Raw genomic sequence first — 12112 nt, 5'->3', positions numbered from 1 at the left:
TAGGAATGTACATAGATTCCAGCTTGCACAAAGAGGCAGTATACACTCATAGTATCATATTCCATGTCTCTGTGGAAATGACATTTGAAGTAATGTTCTGCATCATAAAATTGCAACATCCTAATTCCCATAAGTCTTCAGCTCATTAAATGCAGTTGCTGGATACAGTGGTTAAAACAGATTGTTTGAGACAGACAAATGGAAGCTCTCCTGGGACCAACCAAAGCACAGGGAATTTCTGAAGGAAGTACTGCGTACCCAATAGCTAGGAAGACAAGGGAGCTTTTATCAGAAAAGCCGCAGTGAAATAAGGGGGTGGCTTTCTAATATATTAATGAATTAAAATTCAAAGTAATTTAAATTTGGCATACCTGAATAAATCTGAAGCCAGTTGTTCTGAACGTATCTAAAACTAATTCACATGATCACTAGCAACATTATGTTGTATTAATCCTACTTAGCACCACTTTAAATGGATCTAATCTTTGTCTCATTCATCTTATAATAATTCTGTTATATAGGTCTTCAACCTTCCTGTTTTACAGATGGGAGAATTGAGGCTGATCCCTATCTAAACTTACCCAAGGTCACCCACTGAGTATAGGGCTGAGCTTCTCAGCCATTCTAAAGATTCATAAGTTATAAGACGGAATAATTTCCAGTCTCCAAACATTACATTTTATATTGGGCAAACCTACAAAACTGCTAACAAGAAGTGCTAGGATTTAACATCCAAAGTTTTGTTAAATAATCTTATTTATTTATTTAGTTGAAGCATTTCCCTGCTCCTCAGCCAAAAAGGCTCCAAGAGCAGTTTGCATACAATCAATACAAAAAAGGCAGTCTCTTTTCTGCAGGCGTACAATCTAAAAAGACACAGCACAAAAGGAAAAAGGGATGGGGAGGGAAGAGGAAACATGTATCTTTGATCTTAAATATGGATTTTCAGTTGTAAATGTTTGTGGACTATGTAATAATATTTGTCTTCTTGCATTTTAAATACATTAAACCATCAATCAACAATATCAATGTCAAGAAAACTTGAATTAATGCTATTAAATAATTTGGAATTTATTTTTATACCTGCCTAAAGAAATGAGGCTTTTGTCTTTCTTATCTCACAAACCCTGTGCCTCTTTCACAATTAGTATTTAACCATAAACTAAAACATTGTGTAGAAAAAGGGCCCCTTCAATGAGAGGAAAGGTATACGTATTTAGGTTGCCAGAGAAAACAAAAGCTTGTACATCCCTGATATCAAGAAGTCATCAAAGACTTCTTGTTGCTGCTGCTGTAGCTGCTACTGCTGCTTTTAATGTTGTATCTTACAGTTTGTCAGTATTTTCCAGGATGTGTCCACTGCAAGAGGAGATGAAATTATCTCAAATGTCTTAAAATGGATGAAAATAGCTTTTTACAGCTGCTATTTGCATTGGGAGCAAATCCCCCCCCCCCCGGCTCCAAAGGGGGAATTTCCAAAGCCAATAGCAGCAATTTTGGACAGGGCTGCAACAGGGGAGTAAAGATTGAACTCACCTTCCCTGCTTTCTGGAATTCCAATAATGATCAGCCCACACAACAGCATAGCAGCAGTGTTTTCCTCCTCCCCCCGGGCCCATTTTTGCCCCTTTTAAAAATGACATATTCAAAACAAGTATACCACCTCCAGGGCTGGATGTATTTTTCCCCATTCCATAGGTGAATCCAAAGCCTTCTTGATCCACTCCTGACCCCTCCTGAGATGTCTCCTTTTTGTCATTACCACGATCAAAGCCTCAACGGCAGAGCAGCAACGATGGTGGACATTTCTGTGCCCCAATGAGGAGGCTTCTGAGGGTGAACTTCCCCTGCCAATGGATCTCCCTGGCTGGAGTGGAAGATCCGCTACATCTTATGGCTGTTGGAATGCCCTCCTGGGACTGCAGGCAGAGGGCATTTGTATACCAGCCTAAAATCCTGCATTTAAAACGGGGCTTTCTGCTTCCGTTTTAAATACAGGATCAGGACTCCCTTTTTAACCTGCTTCCTTTCCCCCTCCCCTTTCCCCCTCCTTCTCCCCATATCTGAGTCTTCCATTCTCTTTCATTGATCTCGTTCTTCTTCTTGCCGCTTTTCCTCTTTTCACAGAGGGAACTCAAGTGGAACACAAGGGGATAATTTGATAGCTCATTATCTGCGATCTATTTAAAAATGTGCAGGAGACGCCCTGGAGGGTCACCGCATCATGTAAAGAGCCCACAAACTTCTGTGAAGGAGCAATCTCAATCACAGGATAAAAGCTCTGTGTGAAGAAAGCCAGAGGGAACAATCCTATGGCCACTAGACACTGTCTAGACGGCCATATGATATGCTCTTTTCCAGGAACTGACCTCAGAGCCTGCACTCCAACTTCGACTTTCCCCCACGTCCGCGCTGCCTCAGAGGCAGCACAGAGAAGCCCCGTCCTCTGCACTCGGAAGAGGAGCATGGAGTGACTGAAAAGGGGCAGGGCTGGGGGAGTTCTGGGGCGGGGAGAGCAGAGCTGCATGTACGACACATCCTATGTGTACGACATCCTATGTGTCGTACACGCAGCATCCTCTCCTGGTTGGCCCCCCACGGCTAGACAGCCAAAAACAGCTGTCTAGCGGAAAATAGCAGGGCAGGAGAGGTGCGGAGGGAACGATTCCCCCCATGCCTCTCCTGCCTTGCTTAGGACAGGCAGTCACCTCTGAGTTCGGAGGCAGCCGCCTATCTTTATAGGATTGCACTCTTAATGTCACATCTAGTTTGGCCGTTAAGAGTGAAAGCTTGGGAGTCTGTTGCTGCAAGGGAAAGAATATAGGCCAGGGGATAAAACCCTTTCACTCTGAAGGCCAAATTCAATTTATGAGAAGCTGGGGTGGGATGGCACATTCCAGTGGTGGGTGTGGTTAAAGGCAAAAGGGCTGGGGCCAATGTTCCAAAATACCAGCATATTTTAGCTTTAAACTCTTCTTGCCAGTAACTAAGCCTTAGGAGAGGCATTTCAGCCTTTGAGAAAAAAACTTCACAAAAGCCAGGAAACCACTAAACAATGGGGGGGGGGGTCATGTGGCCCTCTGGGGAACCCTGAGGGTCAGATTTGGCCTGCAGGCCTGAGGATTGACACCCCTGCTACAGCCCTTGGTGGCTCATGATGTGGCTTCCTTGTTTTAGCCCTGGCGGCTTATACAGTTCCTTCTGTAACTCACACTGGTTCATAGCAGCAACATGGTAAACAATAGGAAAGCTGTTTTTGTTCTTATTCTTGGGACCATTGCGGATATATTTTAACAGAAAAGCGGCACTGATTTTTTTTTTTAAGAAATACAATAAAGATGGTATGATTTGGATCAGTGGAAGCTGAGGTTTGCCTCGAATACATACATATTACATAGGTTTGATAGTACCTGGATTTATACATTACAACTGTAAGCCTGAGGTGTTTCAGGTTGGTGGACTGCAGCCCAGAGACTCAGGCTTTTATTTAAGTTTGTTTGTTTGTTTATTTATTTATTGCATTTATATCCTGCTTTTTCCTCCATAACAAACCCAAGGCGGCATACATAATCCTCCTCCTCTCCATTTTATCCTCACAACAACACCCCTGTGAGGTAGGTTGGGCTGAGAGTCAGTGACTGGCCCAAAGTGGCTGCCCAGACATTAAGATCATCCTCAGCTGCCCTTCTCCATGAGCCCCTGCCAAAGGAAGTGAAGCGAGTGGATCCTAGGAGGAGGGCTTCTTCTGCTGTGGCACCCCGGCTATGGAATGAGCTCCCCAGTGAGGTTCGCCTGGCACCTACATTGTATTCTTTCTGGCACCAGGTGAAGACCTTTTTATTTTCCCAGGCATTTTAGCATTTTAGCTTTCTAGACTTTTGGCTTTGCTGTTTTAAATCTTTATTTTAAATTCCTGCTAGGTTTTATTCTGGTTGTATTATACTGTGGTTTTAATGTTTTATATATTTTGTATTGTTTTATTGTGTGCTCTTTGGTTTTAATTTTTGTGAACCACCCAGACAGCTTCGGCTATGGGACGGTATAGAAATGAAATAAATAAATAAATAAAGTCACCCAGTGACCTTCCATGGCCAAATGGGGACTACAAGCCAGATCCCGGCTCCCAGTCCAACACTCTAAATACTACACCACGCTGGCTCTCTGGTTTAAGTTTGACTTAAACAAAGGCTTTTCTAAGGAGCTCCCTTAGGCTGCAGCCTCTGTCTCCCCAGGCCAGAAGCACTGGCTGTTGCCCTTAACTACTTCCTGGTTCCTCCCAGGAAGCACAATCCACTCAGGCTGAATCCAGCAGTTCTTTCATATCGTTACACAAGGTGGTGGGGAATTGTTATTATTTTATCTTTTTAAGTATCTTGTGTAAGTGTGTGTTTAAAATGCGATGATTTGTAACGTATATTTAGCTCCTTCATGAGATTATTTATACCTATAGTACTAATGACTCAAATGACACAGTATTGTTTTCCTTAGATCCTAGTGCATTTATGAAGGGCAGCTAGAACAATAACTCACACATAATTTAATCTCCTACTGCAAGTGAATGTTCTTGCTTCTATTCAAATTGAGGAAAGAATTCTGCTTCGGGAGCAACCTGGGTGCATCTTTGAATAATTTCACTGATATTCGATAACCTACATTTTTTTCTTTTGCAGTAGAAGGGGAGTGGAAAATTACTTTCTAAAGAATAACAAAAGCATTCTGGTACTTCTACGCATATTCCACAAAGTATTTCTATAACTTGTGCCCTTGCTCAAAGGAAAGCCACTTTTGTTTAGACATCACTGGTCGACATATACATTGTCAACTTGTCAACCAGACGTTTGTATTTGCAAAATTAACGCTGCAGACCTCAAACCACTGTTAATCAGACTGGAAGTGATGCCATTGATAGGAAAGTAGAATAGACTTGTTTTAAAAGTGAAACCCACTACTTTTAACTCAAGCATCAGCAAAATATTGAGATTCTACCCACCCACCCCCCGCCATAAGAAATAACCCCAAATTATGCTACCTAAAATGTTAGTCAGAAGCAATGGAGGCTGGTGGCTCCGATTTCAGTGGGGCCGTGAATCCATTCTGAGTTTCAGTCAGAACCAGCCAGAACTCTGAAGGAGCTATCCAACACACTGAACCTATTTTAGGGGTAGGGTTCAGCACCTTGGATAGCTCTTTTAGAGTTCTGGCTGGTTGTGACTGAAACCCAGAATGGATCCACAGCCCCATTGAAACCGGAGCCACCAGCCTCCACTGGTCAGAAGACTTATCTCTACTATTTATGTCCCCAAGGCTGTCCCAAAACATTTTGCTGCCTGTGACAAAGGACAAGAAGGCACCCCATCCCCATTCCATATACAGAAGCTGACGGGACTGGCAGTTACTGCAACACTGACGACAGTACAATGCCCTCCACCATAGCTGAGGGCAGCTGGCTAGATTAGGGAGCCCAGTTCAGGCTGTGCAACATACACAGCTCTGTCCACTAACAGAGGGGAACAGCTTGGAGGCTGTCACTGGTGCCACCTAACATGTGCCGTCTGAGGCGATCACCTCACTCTGCCTATAATGGTAGGGCCGGCCCTGTGTGTCCTGATTCTGCTGTGAGGAATCTTCGTACAGAATGCATCCCTTGGCGCCTTTATTTTGATGCATGTTTATTACCATTGTTCACAGCTTCCTTTTTGTTTGCAGGTGGCAGTGAGGAAGATGAATTACGCTGCTAAGTCAATGGAGATTGCATTCCTGAAGCCACTTGCACAGATAGAAACATGATAAAAGTCTGTTTTTAATGTGTGCGGTTGCTTTTAGAACTACAGCTTTCCTCAAGCCAGTTCAATGAAACAGTACTTTACTGGCGAGACAACCCATCCAACTTTTGCCAAAACCCTGCTGGTGCAGCCACGTATTTTGCTCAAGAATCACTGATGTATTCCTACAACAATATATTGGGTTAGCATCGTTTAGACTGAAGCGGAGAGCCTACACTCTAGCCAGCTACTGCAACCATGTGAAACTTAAGTTTGTTTTATTTCCCCATAGTTCTATGTTCTCAATAGGCTTCTGTTTCCAGAACAGATCGCAAGACTTCCTCTGTGGCATGCAGAGGTTGGTTTTACACATTTGCAGAAAAAACAGAAAGGGTTACTAGACTTTACAAACATCCAGGGGTTGATCTTGAAAGTTTAGGCAGGTTTTCGGTCCATGAAAGTCCAAGACCCAAGCGACCATCAGAATTTTCCTCTTAGAGCATCTGGGATAATATAGATCTTTTTTTAAGAAGTGAAAAAATACACTGCATGCTTCCAGTTCATCAGGCCAGTGTACTTAAAGCCAGTTCTTACAGTCTATGATTAATGGACTATGGTTAATGATCTGTGGGGTCCATAGGCTGACATCAAGAGCCGTTTTATGGTCCGTGGCACACAAGTCAGAGATGTGGTCAACATCACCATGTCTTACTGCCTTTTATTTGTCTAACCAAATGGATCAAGTGTCTATTTACAGTTGTGTCAGAATTCTCAGAACCTTCCTGAATAGCAAGTCCTATGCAGACTTATCTGTGTTTTTAAGCCCAATGATTTCCATGGGCTTAGATGAGCCTAACTCAGACTGTAAAATCACTGATTGCATAAGTTGTTTTGGCCATTTCACCGTTAATCCACACCGTTTGTTCAGCTGACTGATCCATCTGTTAGCGCTGACTTCAAGGGGCTATGGGGAGCAAGCCATCTCTGTCAAGTTGTAGAATGGGAAGGTTTAAAATACCCTGTTCAGTATTTTATTCCAACATCTCTTTAAGGAAAAAATTGTCCTACAAATGAATAGAAGTTTCAGTTTTATTCCTGCATTGTTATTCCCTGCCTTGCCAATTCTTGGGTTTGTATTTATGGCCAGTTTCATATAATGCAGGGATAGGCAACCTGGTGCCTTCCAGATGTTTTGGATGTCAACTCCCATAATCCCCAGATTGGCCAATGTTCAAGAATTATGGGAGTTGTAGTCCAAAACATCAGCTGCCTACCCCTGATATTATTAATGTATTCTGTCAGTGGCACCCAAACTTGGACCGTTCATCATGGTTCTGTCTCTTGGCATTGGTACAAATGTCATCCATTGTGAAGCTCTGTTCCAGCCTTTCCCAAATTATAATCCCCAGCATTCCTGACCATTGGCCATGCTGGCTGGGGCTGAGCAGAGTTGAAGTCCAAAACATCCAGAGGGCACCAGGCTGGGTTAGGGTGTTCTGTACCATTCATTATGTTACTGCCTGTTGTTCTGTTTTGATGGCAGTCCAACTCCAATACTCCCTGGGTGTTCTTGACCTCCTTTCAGATCTATCTATCCTCTTTCCAAAGTCTGCCCTTTTCCTGCTGCTTCCTTTCTAGCTGAAGCAGTTTCTAATGGATTGGTAATAAGACGTGGTCACTGGAAGAAGCAGTGCAGCTTTTATCTATGGAAAACTGGTTTCTACAACCCAGATGCTAGAATATATCAAGTGCTGTAACTTGGCTGTGCATATGAAAGCATTGCGATGTATCTTCTGCTGCAGCAAATACATACCAAAGGGAAAGCCAGTCTTAAACAATTCACATAAACATATGGAAGCTTTGTATATTGATGTGCTGGGAAGGACTGAGCAAAAGTGTTTGTTTGAAGGACCATCCAGTTTCATAGATTCCAAATGTTCCATACTGACAAGTGAAAAATGTTTGTGATTTTTTTTTCTCTTTTAAAGAGTCACACTGCTAGGCTTTTTAAAAAACACTTCCAGTATTTACTTAACCTAGTAACTAGGTTTATTAGGGAGGTCCCATTCTTTGTAGTTTAGGTAATGGATTCACCACATGTTTATGCTTTTAAGGGCTTGGGCAAGACGGCTAACACCTATTTCTCCACCTCCTGCCTCAGAGGTTAAGACCCTGATGTATTACCAGTTTACTGCTGTGGTCCTTTCCCCATGTATAATTACAGTCTTCCCCTGGGTGAAGGAAATCCCAGCACTTTTGCACTAACTAGATGCAATGTTTCACTACAAAAAAAGGGGGGCACCTTTTTAAAAGAAAAAAAGTAATAAAACTTCCACATTATTAACTCCCCCACCCCCTTTTAATAGAAGACTGAAAAAATGCCATTGTACCACATTAAAGGCCTTTGCATAAGTCTCACCATTGGCTAATGAGCCTTGTTGTGCCCTCTACCACATGTAACTGCCTTCAAGTGCTGCTTTTAACTTAACCTTGATGTAGTGCCAGGAATGTGTAAAGGATATACTTTGATAGTAGAGGGGGGAGACTAATTTTGTGAACATGCTTTGAAAATATGTGTGAGATTTATATGTTAATGTTAATTAATTGAATGAAGCGCCTTCTGTAGGAACAAGAAGCCGTATCATCTGTTCTTAATCATACTACATTATTCATACTTTCCTCTTCCACACTGCCTTTCTTCTGCTTTATTGACTGTGTTGACACAACCTCATTTATCCAAATGGCTTAGGTGGACATCATGGGAGTGGCCATGGCTCAGTGGCAGAGCACCTGCTTTGCATGCAGAAGGTCTCAGGTTCAATCCCTGACATCACCAGGTAGGTCTGGGAAAGACTCTTGTCTAAAACCTTGGAGAGCCACTGGACCAGACTAGACTTTCCCAACCAGGTATCCTCCAGATGTTTTAGACTACAGTTCCCATCAACCTTGACCATTTGGCACTGTGGCCCCAAACATCTGGAGACCACTTGGTTGAGGAAGACTGCATTAGACAATATTTGTTTATTTAGAATTCTTACACCCCATCCTTCTTCCAAAGGGAGCACAGAACAGCTTAAAATATTAATAAAACAAATGCCAATAAAGCAACCATAAAATCATACTATCACACTAAGGGTGCAATCCTATGCATGTTTAGACAGAAAAATGTCCTGTAAGTCCCAGCATGCCCCAGCCATCCATGCTGGGAGTTGTAGGACATTTTTCTGTCTCAACATGCATAGGATTGCACCCTAAAAGCAATTAAAATACAACAATAATAATCTAACACAAACCCCCCAAAACCAACAGGTCAAGAGCCAAATGTTTGTGTAAATAAAAGGGCTTTAACCTACTTTTAAAAACAGTCACAATGGGGTCTAATGCCACCTTTCCTGGGAGGAGGTTCCACAAGTGGGGGGCCATGACTGATAAAGCCCTCTTGGAAAGCAGGGATGATAGAAGTTGCAGCCCACTATCAAGAGGGCCACAGGTCCCCCACCTCTGGTATGAGGCACGTTCCTATGACTGCCCAGATAATAAAAAGTCATGGGTGTGAGGTCAGGCCCAGGCAGAGGACTGCATGAGGAGCATGCAGCAAAGCTAGAAGAGGCTTTCGAATGAGTGCCCCGATGCTGTTCAAAGAAGGCCACCGATGCTGCTAGCAATGTCACAGAGGAACCGCATCTGTGCTTGCTTACTCGGGAGTGAGCTCTCCCTGATGTCACCCTGGGGCGGGCAGGGGCCAGCGTGCTTTCCCTTCCCCTGGTCATGAGCTGTGCTGCCCAAAGCAGTTCAGGTTCTGTACATTCAGCCACCATGTGCAGGAACTCTGGGTGTCTCAGGCAGTTCTGAGCCAGGGAGTCTTCGGGGTGCACAGGAGAGTGTCCCTCCCTATCCCTATTTCCTGGTGTGCTTTAAGACCTCCCCAGAAGGCCTTGCTTTGGTTGCTGACACCTAAAGAGAGCAAGCTGCAGGGCTGGCATCAAGGGTAGGCATGGTCAGGCACCTACCAAAAGCCAGACCCCAGCAGGGGCCCACTGACAAGCACCTCCTGGAGTTGCTCCTCCACTGCACCATTGCAGCTTGCTTGTTCACCTACCTCTCGCTCTGGCCCAGGCAATGGTGGGATGAGGAGCAGCAGCAGCAGATGCCACTCCCTAAGACCCTAAGAAGAACCATGCTGGATCAGACCAGATCCATCTAGTCCAGCACTCTGTTCACACAGTGCCAACCAGCTGCCTATGCAAGCAGGACATGAGGGCAACAGCACCCTCCTGCCCATGTTTCCCAGCAATTGGTGCACATAGGCATACTGCCTCTGATACTGGAGGTAGCATAAAGCCATCAGGTTTAGTAGCCCTCTCCTCCAGAAATTTGTCCAATCCCCTCTTAAAGCCATCCAAACTGGTGGCCATCACTATATCTTGTGGAAGTGAATTTCATAGTTTCTATGCACTGTGTGAAGATGTCCTTCCTTTTATCTCTCCGGAATCTCCCACCAATCAGCTTCATGGGATGACCCCACTGGGTTCTAGTATCATGAGAGAGGGAGGAAAATGTCTCCTTATCCACTTTTTCTACACTATGTATTATTTTGTACACTTCTATCATGTCTCCGTGTACCCACCTTTTTTCTAAGCTAAACAATTCCAGCTGTTATGACCTTCTCTCATAAGGGAGATGCTCCAGCCCCTTGATCATTTTAGTTGTCCGTTTCTGCACTTTTTCCAACTCTATCAAATCCTTTTTTAGGTGCAGTGACCAGAACAGTACACAGTATTCTCAGTGTGGTTGCACCATAGATTTGTATAAGAGGATTGTGATCTTGGCAGTTTTATTTTCAATTCCTTTTCTAATTATACCTAACATGGAATATGTCTTTTTTCACAGCAGCCGCACACCGAGTTGACATTTTCATTAAGCTGTCCACCACAACCCCAAGATCTCTTTCTTGGTCAGTCACCTCAAGCTCAGATCCCACCAGCTTATACTTGAAGTTCCGATTTTTTCCTCCAATGTGCATTACTTTACACTTGCTTACACGGAACCATGTTTGCCATTTTGATCCTCATTCTCCAAGTTTGGAGAGATTCTTTTGGAGCTCCTTGCAGTCCTGTTTTGTTTTAACCATCCTAAATAATTTGGTGTCATCAGCAAGCTTGGATACTTCACTCCTAATTCCAGATCATTTATGAATATGTTGGTCCCAATACAGATCCCTGTGGGACTCCACTGTTTACATCACTGTGAGAGTTTACAATTTACACCTACTCTCTGCTTTTTGTTCTTTAACCAATTACTCCTCTTATTCCTCTCCTCTTATTCCACAACTGCTAAGTTTGCTCAGGAGTCTTTGGTGAGGGACTTTGTCAAAAGCCTTTTGGAAGTCCAAATAAATGACATCCACCAGATCACCCCTGTCTACATGTTTACTGATATTCTCAAACAACTCTAAAAGGTTAGTGAGGCAGGGTGTACCTTTATGGAAGCCACACTGATTCTTTTTCAGCAGGGCTTGTCCTTCTATATGCTTGCTAATTTTATCCTTAATAATGCGTACTTGCTCATTGGCTCTTTGCCTGTCAAACAAGCGAGTGGGAGCCATGATGAAAAAGAGGAAGAGCAGCTGGTGACAACAGCAGTGAGAAGATACACTACCTGAGAAAGGGGACCCATTGAAAGTGTCTTGCCCCAGGGCCCTCGGAAACCTGAGGCAGACACTGTCGAGCTGAGCCTACCTGAGAAAGGGGACCCATTGAAAGTGTCTTGCCCCAGGGCCCTCGGAAACCTGAGGCAGACACTGTCGAGCTGAGCACTGGTTCTCTCGGAGGTTGCTCCTTCCCAGTGGAACATCCTACTCAGGAAGGCTGCCAGTCTTGCTTTCTCACTTGCTTGCTGTTTAGAAAGGCTTTACTTGGGCCAGTCAAAGTAGCTGGCTAGGTATATTTTTTGCTGATGTTTTAAAGGTATTTTATTCTGTGTAACACTTTCCAGAGGGGCAGCCGTGTTTGCTGCACTTTTTATGCTGTGGTGTTCAAGGATCAACCATTTGTAGTCCGTGGCTTGATGGGCATATTGTACCCTGTATTTTTTTAGTGTGAGCTGGTTTGAGAGCAACTTTGGCTGGGAAGTGGGGTATGCTTCTTAAGAATGAATCTCTCCCCGTGCAAACTGTCTTCCCCAGAATTGTGACTCTGCCATCCCGCCCCCACTCCAGGCTTGTAACTCTGCACACCTCACCTGTGTCTCACCTTGCCTTCCATGTTCTCTTCCTGTGCCCTTCCCCTTCACCCACTCCCAAAGTTCTGCACCCTCCTCCAACACTACCCTGTTTTCTTCCCCACTTGACT

This window comes from Heloderma suspectum, chromosome 1 (assembly GCF_057233095.1).
Source record: "Heloderma suspectum isolate Gila_16-S chromosome 1, 16-S_ref, whole genome shotgun sequence".
Taxonomy (NCBI): domain Eukaryota; kingdom Metazoa; phylum Chordata; class Lepidosauria; order Squamata; family Helodermatidae; genus Heloderma; species Heloderma suspectum.
This window is presented reverse-complemented; position numbering follows the sequence as displayed.